Source organism: Pseudorasbora parva, chromosome 5, assembly GCF_024679245.1.
Source record: "Pseudorasbora parva isolate DD20220531a chromosome 5, ASM2467924v1, whole genome shotgun sequence".
In the NCBI taxonomy this organism is placed as follows: Eukaryota; Metazoa; Chordata; class Actinopteri; order Cypriniformes; family Gobionidae; genus Pseudorasbora; species Pseudorasbora parva.
The window spans coordinates 40,350,483-40,365,715 of record NC_090176.1 but is presented as its reverse complement, the minus strand read 5'-3'; the positions used below and the strand labels follow the sequence as shown (position 1 = coordinate 40,365,715).

The 15,233-nt window shown below is 36.7% G+C and overlaps 1 protein-coding gene across 3 annotated transcripts in view; it reads left to right on the top strand.

The window, feature by feature from the left end:
• erbb4b (erb-b2 receptor tyrosine kinase 4b) overlaps positions 1-15,233 on the top strand; it is a 382,561-nt gene that overhangs the window by 240,892 nt on the left and 126,436 nt on the right. The gene's annotated exons all lie outside the window — the stretch shown is intronic.

The window sequence follows — 15,233 nt, the reverse complement described above, 5'->3', positions numbered from 1 at the left end:
CATTTATGTAGCTGATTGGGAGTAAACTATCTTCAAGCCATTGATTAGCATATTCTGTTATGATAATCTCACCCCTTTTGTTGTGTGTTCTCGGGGGCGGGTTTATGTAAATTTAAGGGTTAGTGATGTCTCTAACCCTGGAGGAAGCTTGGGTTATTCATTTTAAACAGCTTTTTCTTGTTGTCCATAAGCAATTACTTTAAAATAAAATATCAGCCTTTGCTTTGAACTTCGAGCATTGCAACTTTGCAGATGTTCATTATGCTCAAACAGCAACATTACACACTAACTAAAAATGAAATCATAAAAAAACAGCCTTTTAATACATTAATCCCTGCAGAAATCACTCATCACGACATCAATAACTGTGTCTGGTTGAGAACGTATATCTATACCTGTTCGATGTTTTGAAGTTGGTGAGTGCTCGCCAATCTCTCCCTCACAGGAAAGAGAGGTAGAGTATTCATGAATATGGATATCATACTAAATTGATTTCACACAACTTCCATCAGAAATGACTTAGCTGGTGTTTGAGCTGGTGGATGGATGAGGACCAGCGCTGGCAGTGAAATACAGTTAAATATCTGCACCTGGAATTAGATCCATAAAACTCAGTGAGAGGCTTGGTGGGGAACGCTGGAGCTTGACCAGTTTGATGATGGCGCTGCCCTCATATGAACCAAGTCTTTATTAGAGTTTAGATCTGTCAGTTTGCGGGAGTGGTAATGGCTAATCTTTCAGAAGCAGCAGCAAACATTAATAGGGAAAGAAAAGTCTTAACTGCACTTTTGGTTTAGTATAATAATATTAATGTTATTACCTACAGAAGATACCATATTTTCTGTTTAACTTTTATTAGACTCCAGGTTGAAAGAAAAGTGCGTTTTTACACTGAGCCCATTCTCTGCAGTCCTATCGCAATGCACGAATACACTGCAAGCTCACTCTCGCCCATCTGATCATTAACACCATACACTTACAGTACATGTGTTTTATTGAACTAAATACATAACAATCGGTTAAAACAAATACGCAGGTTACTTTTCTGAACAAGAGCGCCTCCGAGTCTGTGTCACTCACACTGTTCACGTGAATCACACGACAGTTCGGCGCACACACACACACAAAATACAAGTTTAATAGAAAGCGCGCAGCTCTTAAAGGGGCCACGCTATTCCTACTCCATCTCAAATAAATTTCGACCCGGGTGACATTGGTAGTAGGACTGTGTTGAAAAAATCGATTCACCAATTCTGAATCGATTTTCATATTAATTTCTAAAGATCGATCCGTAACTCAGAGGATCGATTTAATAATAGGCCTACATTGAATTTTAAATTTGCCGTGTCATTGAATTCACGCATGCGCGCGAGGTCATTAACACAACGAACATGGCAGCTTTGAAAACTCCAGAAACGCCGCGGACAGAGAATACTCGCTGGCATTTTCAATTGTTTTCAATGAGAGCGCCACGTTTTTAGAACGCCTGGAGCGCACCGAGGCGCTGAGCGAGTAGGATTTTCTGTATCATAACAACAAGCAAGTCTCAACTGAGGAGAAAAAAACGCTGCCTGCTTTTTTTACAGTCTATGGCCGAAACGCTTTCAAGCGCTCACAGCGGGGAGTTTTCAGCTGAGCGCCTAGCGTTTTCAGCTGGCTAAAAACGCTTTGGTGGACACACAGCCTAACGTTATACCGCCGTCACCGTGCTGAAGAACACAGCCGTTCTCACTGCAGCTTACTGCAAAGGAAGTTGTAATGGCTGCGTTGTCATGACGGCGCGCGACAGCACAGCTCCACAGTGCGCGTTCGCTGACTAGAGCAGCCTGGAAGGGGGATTGTTCTTTACAACCATCAATACTCCATTAATTTGCAGTTGAATGTCTATAATAATAGTATCAATATGTTGCATAACTACAGTCCTGTAATTCAGGTAACAGCTGGAAAAAATGCTTTCTTCAAAAACACATCTAAATCTCGAAGATCGGATCGGATCAGATCGGATCGAATTAAATAATGATAATCGATTCAAGATCTTGAGAATCGGAATCGAATCGATTCTTGAAATTTGAATCGAAACCCAGCCCTAATTGGTAGGTGCTAATTTGTACAAATATAAATTACTTTGATTTACACTACGTTAACGCTTTTTTCACTATGCGATTGCTTCTTCTTAAAGGAAGAAAGCATTATGTATTTTCCTTTTAGATCAGGAATAAAGACATTCATTACTTTTAATTACTGTGGTTTGTCTGTGAAGGACCTCCTTTCAATAGCCCTGCTCTTTGTAGCACACCTATTGCGTGGTACCTATTACATATTCTTCTGTAATGTTCATTTAGAGTGTGTTTTAATGTTGTTCTTTTCACTGCAATGACATACATGCAGTATATACTCATTCTTTTTTTCTTGAAATATTATTATGAATCACTTGCTAAATTTAAATGTGTGTCTCACCATGGGTTAAAAAAATATGAGGCCAATGTTAGACAGACACCAAACACAAACCTCTGTGGAGTCTAACATTGTGGTAAATAAACATTACATACAAAATACAGTGTTTAAGGTCTAATTTGGCAGACGCGTGTTTTATAATTCAGAACCGAGATGATGAGTTGAGGGGTTTGATGTTTTTGTATCTCTGTACTTTCTGCTTCACTACCAGGGCCAGTTGGAAATGTCTCTTCTTCACAGTGCCTGATCATTGCTGTTACACAACAACTCCACTTCCTTCTGATTGGCTGAAAGCACTAGTATAAGTGAATAGGCCTGACATTAACCATGCACTACTTTTTTATTTTATTTTATTTTAAAGCAGTTTACATATATCTTATCAGTTTGAGTTGTCAAATGGAATCAGAAGGCCCTTTTGAATAAATTATACATTTAAAAAACAAACAAAAAATATGATAAATGCAACATTTAGGTTTATCATGTAGTCTATCCTACACAAATGTTTTCTAACAATGTTCATTTTATCCACTTAATTGTGATGTACATTCAAACCATACTATTGTGAAATATCATTATAATTTAAAGTAATTTAAAAATATTTTATATAAACAGTTACTTTAAATGGTATTAGTACTTCACAGTAAAATGTAATTTATTCCTGTGAAAACAAAGCTGATCTTTAATGCAATTATAATTGCTTTGTATAATAGTTTCTGCTAAATGCATAAATGAAAATGAATCCCTGATTAAAATGAGGGACTAACTACAATTGACACAGGTTTGCAATTGCTTTATTCAGCAATTGTCTGTATCTCTACAAAAGGCCATTACCACGTGAAATCTGGGTAGGTAGTTAACCTAGTGCATGTACATGGTTCAGAGACATTTTCTGGCTCTTATGGAACAATGTTTCTGGTCCAGAAAACATCTTCATTCACTTGCTCTGGCTAGGAAAAGGAAATAGAGCAGAGAGGGACATGGCATAGCAGACTGGGTAAATAATTCAAGCCATGTGTATTGTTCCACTTACTCAGTCCCCCTTCTTGAGTCCACGCGACGCAGCGAACATAACCCAAATGCAACTTTGCAATGATGACATCACTTGTATTCGTTCACTGTATTCTTGGAAGATGACGGTGTTTATGCACGTCAAGGGGATCAGGTGCTCCCTGAGGACTGTGATCCCCTGTCTTAGGCAGACTAACACGGAACAGCAGTGTGAGTCAAGCAATGTTTGAAATCCCAGCCATACCCACAAGGAAGGAGACAACACAGAAGCTCTGCTCTCTCGTTTACTCACACTCTCATCCATCCATCTTTATTTCTGCATGCATTCATGCTTTTCTCGTTCACCCAATTGTCCCTGAGTCTTTGTGAAGTCTGCTTTCACTGCCCCCTTAACTTTATCTGTATCTTTCTTGTGCTTTCTTTAAAGCAGAGCAGTATATCGAAGAAGCTGCATGTGTCTTCCACAGCATTGAGGTAGTTTGTTCTTTCAAGGTCCATTCAAAAGAATAGTTCACCCAAAGGTGAAAATTGTCATCATTTAAACCTCCTAATGTAGTTCCAAACCTCTAACTTTTTTTTCTGTGGAAACAAGATATTTTGGAAAAGTTCTTTCTGCTGGCACAATGAAATTCAACAGGGTCTAGTATTAGTGTTGTCACTCTTCCTTTGTGTTTCACAGAAGAAAGGAATGCATACAGGTTTGGAACAACATAAGGGGGAGTAAATGATGGCAGATATTTACATAACACTTCTGAATGTATTGACACCCTAAAATGAGTTGAATATTTGCAGGACTCCATGGGTGATGTGACACAAATAAAGCTATGTGATGTTTTATCAAAGTTTGCTGCTGCTTCATCTAAGTAGTACCGTAGCTATTTTAGTCAATTACTCCCAACACTGGTCTGCTAAATATTGAACTCAGTCAACACCCTGTAAGCCTGAGACAGATCAAAGCTGGAAAAGAGCCCAGCAACATCTCTCTCAGCTTGTCAAACCTACACATTATGAGCCTTTTGATCCCATCACATTATCATGTCATTCCTCTCATAGCAGTTCTACAGAGATGTGTAAAGTGACCAATACCATCCATAAATGATATCTAATAATGGCTGTTATCTTTGCCGGGTCTAATCCCGAATCTGATCAAACCAGCCTCTTGGCATTGCTGCCAGAGTTGAAATCCTTGGAGGTAGAAATTGCCCTGGATAAAATCACTTTGTCACTGGTTTATTCTGATATTGCACTATTGATTTCCTAAGAGGTAGTGTGTGGGCGACACAGTGCTAGGGGTTCCCTTGTGACTTCAATCGTCCTTCCTGCTGGGTTATTAAGTCAGAGTCAATGAGGTAAGCTATTTGAGCTATTTGTTTGAATGCAAAATGGTACATCACTACCTTCAATTTGCCTTGAAAAGCATTTCAGTGTTTGAATGCTGTTGATTTCAGGATTTTTGTTTGAAATAATACGAGATTTTTATTTATTTATTTAATAGTTTTGAGCTTTTATATCACCTCTCTTTTCAGTTGGTTTCCACAAAATTATGCAATTTGCCCAGTAGCAAACTCAAGGGTACAACCATCTTATTTTTACTGTACAATTGGTAACACTTTCATTGAAGGCTAGGAATCAAAAGTCTGGACACACATGACTGAATTTATTTTTCTCTTGATCTTCATAACCTTTAGATATAATGTCCTGTGCTTGAATATTTGTACACTGTAAAAAATTATTAAAAACTATCTATTATATGTGCACAATAACAACAATAAAGATGAGTAGGTGTTTTGATAGGTAGTATAAAATGATTCTTTATGCTTCAATAACGCTTTATAATATATAATGCATCTTATATGTTGCATGTTCTCATAAATAATTGCAACAGTTAATAATACATTATAATATTCATAGTAGAATGTCATTTCTTTGTTGTATTTTTACTCTTTTAAGTGTAACGATGAATATCTCAATTTAATCATGAATTATAGCTCTGGTTACAATTATTTATGGAAAGATATTATGGATTAGAATGTGCATTAATGTTTTATGTATATAGGTTTCATAGTGTTAGCATCTGCTACTGTCAGTCCAGAAAGAGCTGTGTCGTCTTGTGTCCGTGTTTTCAAAGGCCTTCGAAAGGCGGGTGATTTGTAATAATTATACCTCGTCCCACTGCTGAGGCAAAGGTTAAACTTTGCATCCTTTCTTTGACATTTCAAAGTGGCGCTCGGTTGTCATTTTCAGAAGAATTAGAATGTTTTTTTCATGCCTAGGTAAACATTTTTTACTCAACATTTGTGCACCTCATTGTTTTTTTCTTTCTTTTTTCCCCAGCCAAACACAAATGCAGCTTAGGCAGTAATTACCTCACAGTAATAACAACCTCCTTAAAAACAGATGAGTGTGTGCGTAAATTTAACTTTTCCTTTCTTTCCATTTTCAGCTAGTTTACAGTTTCATTATTCGGTGCTGTCCGTTTTCTTTCTCCCACTTAAATATTTTTGCCCTTTTGCTTTTGATTATTACACATTTTCTTCTCTACCCAGAATTTGAATACCAAAAAAGATCAATTTCAAAGGTGCAGTATGTAGGATTGACAGCTAGTGGTGGAAATTGTTACTGCAGTCCAAATTCAGAATATTGGAGAGAGTTGTTTTTTCCCTCCACATAGTCGATGCTCACACCAAACTGAGGACGCAACAGGAACGAGCGCAATTGACAATGGAAAGCTATAAGCCTTAAGGTCTTTGCACTAGTGTTGCACGATATACCGGTACTAGAAAAGTATTGCGATACGGTACGATATGGACTTTTATTAGTACCGGTACTTTAATGAGGACAGCGCTGACATGAGCTGTATTTCTTAATTTGCGTCATGTGTGATGGCAGGTGTCAGGACGTGTGTTCAGAGCTCTGCTTCCACCACTCACTAAACATTGGAAGTAGAAGAGTTAAATATATACACGCAACGCATTATAAAGAAAGCTATGGAAATATTAATGTTAAGCAAACAATGAAAAATAGAAAACCGCCTCATGCTTGGCTAAATAACTAAAATATATTTATTAAGAATCAGTGTATAGTTAAATTATAGAGTGAAGACTAGTTTTATATTTGATTATTTAATTTCTGCTGAAAAATAAAGCACTGTTTTTGTCATGTTTGTAATTTGTATTTTTTGCTTATTTTTAAAAAACAGATACAATTGAAAATCTATATTATAATTATAAGATTACATTTAAAAAATATTCAATTACTCATATCATAAAATAAGATTTTGGTCAGGTGAAAGGTTAGTGAACGAAAACATGATTGATAATGTGATCTCTGTAAGGATGTTCACACTGGTATGTAGTTATTATAGCAATAAAAGGAGGAAATGGTAAAAAAAAAACAGGGCAGGAACATGCTGGCCAAGTGAATTTTTAGTAAACAAATAAAACAATGAATAATAAGTTCTGTTGTCATATTATTTATATTATGTTTTTTGTTTGTTTTTACCATGGTATCGATTTAGTAACGGTATCGACGTATTTTAGTCTGGTATCGTATCAAAGTCATAATTTTGGTATCGTGACAACACTACGTTACACACAGTCCCATATTGTGTTTTGTGTCATCCAGTGGCTCTGAATTGTCAAAACTCCTCTCAAAATATTTTATACATATGCGGAAAATGCAGGAAAATCGAACCTGATCCGAATGTTTTAAAATTCTACGGTTTGTTTGCAACTTAGTGTTTACTTTCTTTACTTTCCTCTTCTTATTTCCAAGCTTATTTTTTATTTGTGCTGTACTTCATAATTCAACCTTTGATTAGACGTATTGTATGATATTATCATGAATCGCTGATTGCCTCTCTCAATTGTAGTAGCTCTCCTCATTATTCTTATTTTTCAGATGTGGAAAATGGGCTTCAACATGTCCTTCATGCAAGCTATTTATTTTCCTGCCTTTTAGAACAAATTATCTTGAAAGAGGACTTTGTTTTTGTCAAGGTTTGTGTCTGCGCTATCTCAAGGTTCTGATTTTGTACTGGATGCTAGGTTTTTATAGACTGTTCTGTCTACTTTAACATTAAATTGATCAGAGGCTTTTTGTATCAGTGAATGGTGGGATTTAGTGTAGTTCATGCCAGGGACTACAGATGAAAATTAGCCTGTATGGCTAAATCTGGCACATTTATATGATGAACTTGTGTTCATGTTATTGAATGTGCATTGTCCCTTTTTAAAATAAAGAATACAATTTTTGTCCACTTATAACACTTTCAGCTTCACTCTTAAACATTAGCATTTTTTTTTTTTTTTTAAAGTACAGTTGTTCATTTTGATCTATATTCGAGTCACCACATGGCTTGAATGGTCACAGTGATATTCTTACTGTAACAGTTTGGTCTAAATGCCTTTTTATTTCTTCTGCACACAAAGGGCAGATGGACATGTACACACTTTGACACAGGACATTTAGGTACTGCAATCTTTACGTAATGGCATCTACACTGAAAAAAAGGAAAACACACATTGTCCAATTTACGTGTTCTTATTATTTGCGATCTACGCAACAAAATTGTGTTTCTCTTCTAAATGTGATTTCTTTGTTTTCGATTAATGTAATTCTCTTAAATGTTCAATCTACTAGATTACATTATTTGGGGTTAATGTGAACCAATGAAATTTTTGGACAGGATTTTTGCTGAAACTAGTTCCCAGCATGCTTTGGGTGTGACTTGACGAAAAGCGTACAATTGTTGAACTTAAGTGTTATTTTATGTGGGGGTTTTTTGGGGCAAAATAGTGTTTAATGTTTAATTATGTTGGAATAATTAGAACCATTTAAATTATACTGGGTTACCATAGTGGAGAAGAGCGGTGCGATTGCTAAGGCTGTGGACTGAGACAACACATGTCATTAAAGAGCATTTCTTAGCACTTGACATGTTCATTATGTGCTATTGATGACTAACAGAATGACAGCTAGCTAGTGCAGTCTTATAAATCAGTCAAGTGACCACAAAAATATACAAAAAACAAAATAAGTTTGTGATTTGATTAAAGAGTCATTTGTTAAGTATTAGGAGTGCCCTATACAGAAATGAATCAAGAATGCCCTTTGAATTCCAATTCAGTTACAGAACAGTAGAGAAGTCGAATTAAAATAAATTGAAATTAATTTTGAAATTCATCGTATAATTGATTTAAATACTTTAAATATTTGCTTTATTTTTAATATACATTTTTAAAATGGTGACTTTTTAATGGGCCGATGGATGGATGGATGGATGGATGGACTGACTGACTGACAGACGGATGGAAGGACGGAGGGACGGACGGGCGGACGGATGGATGGATGGATGGACGGGTGGATGGATGGATGGACTGATGAATGGTTGGTTGGATGGATGGATGGATGGATGGATGGATGGATGGATGGATGGATGGTAAGTTGGATGGATGGATGAATGGATGGACTGATGAATGGTTGGTTGATTGGATGGATGGATGGATGGATGAATGGATGGACTGATGAATGGTTGGTTGGTTGGATGGATGGATGGACTGATGAATGGTTGGATGGATGGATGGATGGATGGATGGATGGATGGATGGATGGATGAATGGATGGACTGATGAATGGATGGATGGATGGATGGATGGATGACACATATAAAAAATTATCAGTTAGTTTATGTATGTCTTAAATAAATAAAAACCAGGGTGGAATAATTTCCCGTCATGTATCACCTGTGGTTCTTTGAATTACAGTTCAATAAGTTCATCTTCCTGTCAGTCCAGTCCCACTTCTTGTGCAGTGTGGGCATATTAGAAGTGCATTTAAAGCTAGAACTAGAAAAAAAGCTAGAATATATATTATGAAGGAAAATGCAGCAATATTACATAGTCACAACTGCAATTAATATGTGAACATTCTCTCAAAGTTGATACTTACCATCTACACAAACACATTCATCTACACATCAGAGTAGCTCTTTATGTTTACTCTTATATACCTGCACCTGTTCAAGGAGAAAATCTCACTAATTGTGCATTAACCTCGCTAAGTCCTGCTCAGCGTCTCATGAAAGCGTTCTGGAACAGCACACCGGAGATGAAAGAACAAGAAAAGATGATGATCAGCCTATGACTGCCTCAGACACGTGTCTGTCTCTTGCTTCCTCTCTTTATCCGTTTCTTTTCTTTTCGGCTCAGTAAAGGGATCCATGATGGAGAAAAAAAGAAAATTACTTTTGTTGGTGCTTGCACAACACTCATTTCCATCTTTCGCGCTGAGGCTTCCAGACCCCGGGTCACTTCCAATTGTGTGTCTAATTGATTACTTCCCATGCAATTACGTTTGTGTCATACTCGATTTTTCACTGTTTGAGGCACAGGGGAGTGATCCTCCTTCTGAAGGACAACAGTTGCACTGCAGCAAATCTAAAATGTGGCTGTATTATTAATCTTTTGGCGCAGATGTAGTGCAGTAATAACCAGTGACATGAACCACAAACACAAGGTTACAGAGGTGGAAAGGACGGTGTCAATGACAGGACATTTTCTCCCTGGGCATTGAGGAAAAACTGCATTAAAAGTGACAGTATTATGATTCTACTCATTTGCAACAACACAAACAAGTACTACTTTATTAGGCCTTGAAAAAAAGACGTTGCCATTACATATTCTTCTTAATTTTGCTGACTGTTTTCAAGCTCATTAATTAAGGCTTTTGGGAATTATGTAAGCTGTGAGAAAAGAATGTAATGAAATATTGATGTCCAACCACAGAAGGACTGACAAAATTTTAATCATTAGAAAGATTTGACCCTTCTGCCCTCACAAAGGAAAGAAAAAGTGTGTGATTGTAATCAAAGCGGTTTAAAGATGTGGGATGCATGACTTTTCATTGAGCTGTAACAAAATTCTATTTTATTTTTGTAATTATTTTGTTTTTGTTGTTTAGTTAAATAACTTGGTTTAGTTATTGCCGTAAACATTGTTTTAACAAAAAAATAAAATAATAATAATAATAATAATACACTAGTAAATGTGCTTCTTTTTTAACAGTAATGTATTTGTATATACAGAACACATGCAAAGTGTACTTTCCTTTTCCATGGAGATGAAAGGATGACTGCTGAGAGGAAACAAAGCCCTGGGAAGTGGAGTAGAAAAAAAATGGAAGAATCCCTTTTAAAAGTTGTCTGTATTTAAAGCCTGTAATGTGAATTGGGAAGAGAGAAAAAAAGAAAAGCTGTAATTACACAGAGATCAAATAGAGAGCGTGGAGCTAGTGCTAATACCCACTCGCCCACCCCAATCACTGGAGAAACCAGGCCCATTAATAATGAATCTGGTGTCATCATTAAGAATCTGAATGATTAAACATATCTCCTGGCTTCAAACACCACTTTTCACACTAAAAAAAAATGGGCTCGCACATGCATAAAGGAAAACTGTAATGATATGAAACACTTATGAAACATGAAACATACCAAATCTGCAGATTTCCATGGTATTGGATTGCCTGTTCCAAAATTATACAAAAATATAAAGTTTCTCACAAGAAATAACTGCATGTTTGGAGCTATATGAATATTCTGCCATTGATTTACCCTCATTTTTGGTTAAACTATCCCTTTACAGGTGAAGTGTGTAATTTGTGCAACATTGGTTGAACCAATGTTGAACCAATATGTTAGCTGCTTAAACGCAGGGAGTAATCTTTGGAAAGTGCCACAGAGCCCTTGAATTGCTTAATATCTCTAAACATTAAGCTGAGAAATAAAAAGTCAGTCAACATGAAAAAACTTCAAAATGCTTTCATCTGCCAATTACAATTTAGCACTATGTTCTGTTTGAATCTTGTTAACATATTTAAAGTCATTCTATAGAATTCCCAGATTTTTCCCCATAGTCAGAAAATTTGCAGAATAGCTAGTAATATCATTCCTCTTTGGATATAATGAGGGATTGAACCTAAAGAAAAATGCAAACCCAACAACATGACAACAGCCAGCTGTTCTAATGTGTATAGTTTTTCATGGTCTCATAGTTACTTCTATTGCATGAAGCATCTCGAGACAACAACCAATTAACATCACCGCATTCTGTGTACTGTAAAAAGAATCCTAGCAAAAAGAAATTGGAGCGCATCACAGAGCAGTTATATAATCTGAGGCAGGTGGAAAGAATGTGTGTTCTATCAACAAGCACCGATAGAAGAGAAATTAGTGTGGTGATGGGAGATATTGAGCTTTGTTTTTTCGTTAATGAGTATAATAGTTAGTAGAGATAGCTGTTGTTTGACCACGCTACCTGGATTAAAGGAATCGTTCGTTCAAAAATGACTTTTTGTCATCATTTACTCACTCTCATGTTGTTGCAACTCTGTATTGTTTTAATTCTTATATCAGTAAATGTTTTAAAGATTAGTTGTAACTGTTTTTTTTCTTCAATACATTGAAAGTGCATGATGCTCTATATTTCAAGACTTTTGTGATCTGTGAGAAATCTGCTGGCATACCATGGGGGAAGCTGGCGCAATGATATTACGCAGCGCCTGAAAATAGTCCCCAGCACACTCTCTGTGCAAGCAGATTGTCACGTTGGTTGGCGAAAGTTAGCCTATTTTAAGGCGCTGTGTAATATTGCGCCTGCGGCACCCATGGTACGGCAGCAAAGCTCCTTGATTAGTATGAAGGGATGAGAGTATGGTTCACATATAAATGCAAAACATAAATATATAAATCGCAACTTTTTATTTTCCGTCTGTTTTAGAACACAATTTAGCTATACACTTCACAACATGTAAATAGGAAAATGTTGCCGTTATTTTGTCACTTATCGAGCAGTAGGCTATGGAGCCGTTTACCTCCTGTCTTTGTGCTAAGATAATGATATCTCAATATTTTCTGGGATTTTCTCGATAACGATAATTAGACGATATTTTGCTGAGTGTGTTATTGTAACACTACCCTGGTGCTGGTGATCACCTGACTCCTAAAGGTTTTGATATTCTTTATATTCTGTGTGGTGGTCAGTTCACAGCAGTGACAGATATCTTTTCCAAAAAGTTTAAATGTAGGTTTTTTTTTAACTTAATTATATGGATGGATGTGTTAATTTCATGAAATTCAATTCTAATAATAAGACACAATAGGGCTGTTTACAATCAAATTAAATGAGTATCAACAAAATCCATCTTCGCAATGGAGAGGAAGGGGCATTTACACAGACTGTTTAATAAGCTTACAGGTGACAAATAACCTGTAGTAATGCATAAATAACGTTTTAATGTTTTAAACACCTCGTTGAATATATATATATATATATATATATATATATATATATATATTTGAAATTATTTAAAACGTGAAAAGATTCTTTAAATGTGAAGCTAAAAACCACTAGGTGGCAGCAAGTCACTGTTAATGAGTGAGTCATTGATATTCAACCCATTCATATAATTACTCACCCTCGTGTCGTTGGACACCTGTAAGACCTTCGTTCATCTTTGGAACACAAATGAAGATATTTTTGTTGAAAGCTGATGGCTGAGAAAGGCTTCAGATAGGCCTCCATTGGCATTCAGTACATTCCCACTCACAAGACCCATAAAGGCACTAAAGACGTCGTTACACAGTCCATCTCACTACAGTGGGCTGTACAATAATTTTACAATGCGACGAAAATAGTTATTGTGCGCACAAAAATCTAAAAACGACTTTATCCACCAAGTTATTGACGTAAAGTTGACGCATGCGCAAGAATATGACGCAGATCCGCTGTTCAGATACATGACCCAGAAGAGGAGGAGGAGGAGCGCCGCTATCGCATTAGTTCACATCCGAGACGGAAGACAATAACTTGTCGGATAAAGTCATTATTTCTATTTTCTTTGCGCATAAAAACTATTCTCATCGCTTCGTAAAATTATTGTACAGCCCCACTGTAGTGAGATGGACTTTATATTGATGTGTTTAGTGCCTTTATGGGTCTTGTGAGTGGAAATATACTGAATGCCAATGGAGGCCTATCTGAAGCCTTTCTCAGCCATCAGCTTTCAACAAAAATATCTTCATTTGTGTTCCGAAGATGAACGAATGTCTTACGGGTGTCCAACGGCATGAGGGTGAGTAATTAATGAAATCATTTTCATTTTTGGGTGAACTAACCCTTTAATCTGTCTTCTTCACTGAATCACTGATTCAAATGATTTGTTCAAAAAGCTGATTCCTGAAAACAGCTTGTTGCTCAGAGACGCGATTACACAGTGCTGTGACTTGAACTATTCTTGTTTTGGCGAAATTGTGTAAAAATGGGCAATATGGTGTCTAAAATATAAGTCACTTATTTAATTCTTGTTTAGTAAACTTGTATAAATATTATATTGATGATCAATATTACATTTGTTATCATGCTGATATCTGGATTCTTCCTGTGATATTTATTAAAAATACATGCAGTTAAAGCGTGCACCCACACTAGTCTAATCTTCAAGACTACATCACGTAGTGTACGCGCACACACACACACACACTCTGGGTGTGTGAGTGAGGGATATACTCGATAATGTCAGATCGCACATCATTAAAACGACGATTACAATATTATCGCAGACGATATATATCGCACAGCCCTAGTATGAACTTATCTAACTCTGGGGGATGCTGTGAATAAGTTAAAGTCCCGAAAAGTCAATGTGTTCCTTTAAGCCTTGTCTGTGAAACCGGGGACATAAGGCTTGGAATATACTGCATGAGGTTTATTAAACTTTTATGGTGCCTTTTTGTCCCTTTAGTGCCTAGAAACCCATTTTAACTGTATGGGAAACAGAAGCTCAAACATTGTGCCTAAAGTTCTCCTTTTGCATTTGAACAAAGGAAGATATGGCGGTTAATAAATGTTAGCGAGTGAACATGATGACCTTTAGAGCTTAGATCAGGCTCAAAATATCAAGCCTGACACTACCCGAGCCCGTGCACGTTGTGTCCGAGCCCGGCCCGACACATTAACTGTAATTATGAGCCCGAGCCCGATTTAAACCCGACCATTTTTTAATACGTGGTGTTCTGACGAGAACTAGTCTGAAATGAGCAAAGGGGACCGGTGTGACTAACATTGATAAATTGAAATGAGCTGATAACATCGCCGTTTTCTCCAGAGCAACTGTACAGCCGAATCAAATTTTGTTGCTATATTTTCTCTTTTAACACTGTGAAGCTGCTTTGAAACAATTGTCATTGTAAAAGCACTATATAAACAAAGTTGACATGAATTGACTCAATAATCTGCAGGCGCGCGCTCATGAACCGCTCACCGGTAAAATGATGTTCATGCAAATCCAGCTCAGACATGACATTTATCTTTAGCTTACTATACTTGTAGCCATTAACTTCTTAATCCGCACCGGTTCGTGGGCGGGGCGTCTAACGCAAGTGGGCGTGTCTCTACTTATAATTACTTTTGTTTTATACAAGCTGTTCAATCAACTATCACAAACTATGCATCATTTGAAAGCTAAAACACTCAAGATTCATGTTCTGAACTCGTTTTTGCAATAAATACACCAGAGAGGAAAGGGTTAAATTAAATGCTAAAGCAGTGGCTATTTAAACATTAGCATAATGAACGCGGTACTCATCTTTCATCTCCTGACGTTCAGATCAGATCGGACGAATCCACGAAACAACAGCATACATGTCTGTGTAAGAGTCCACTCTTCAAAATGCATCCCACTTTTAATCCAAAACAACGAAAAAATAAGGGGAA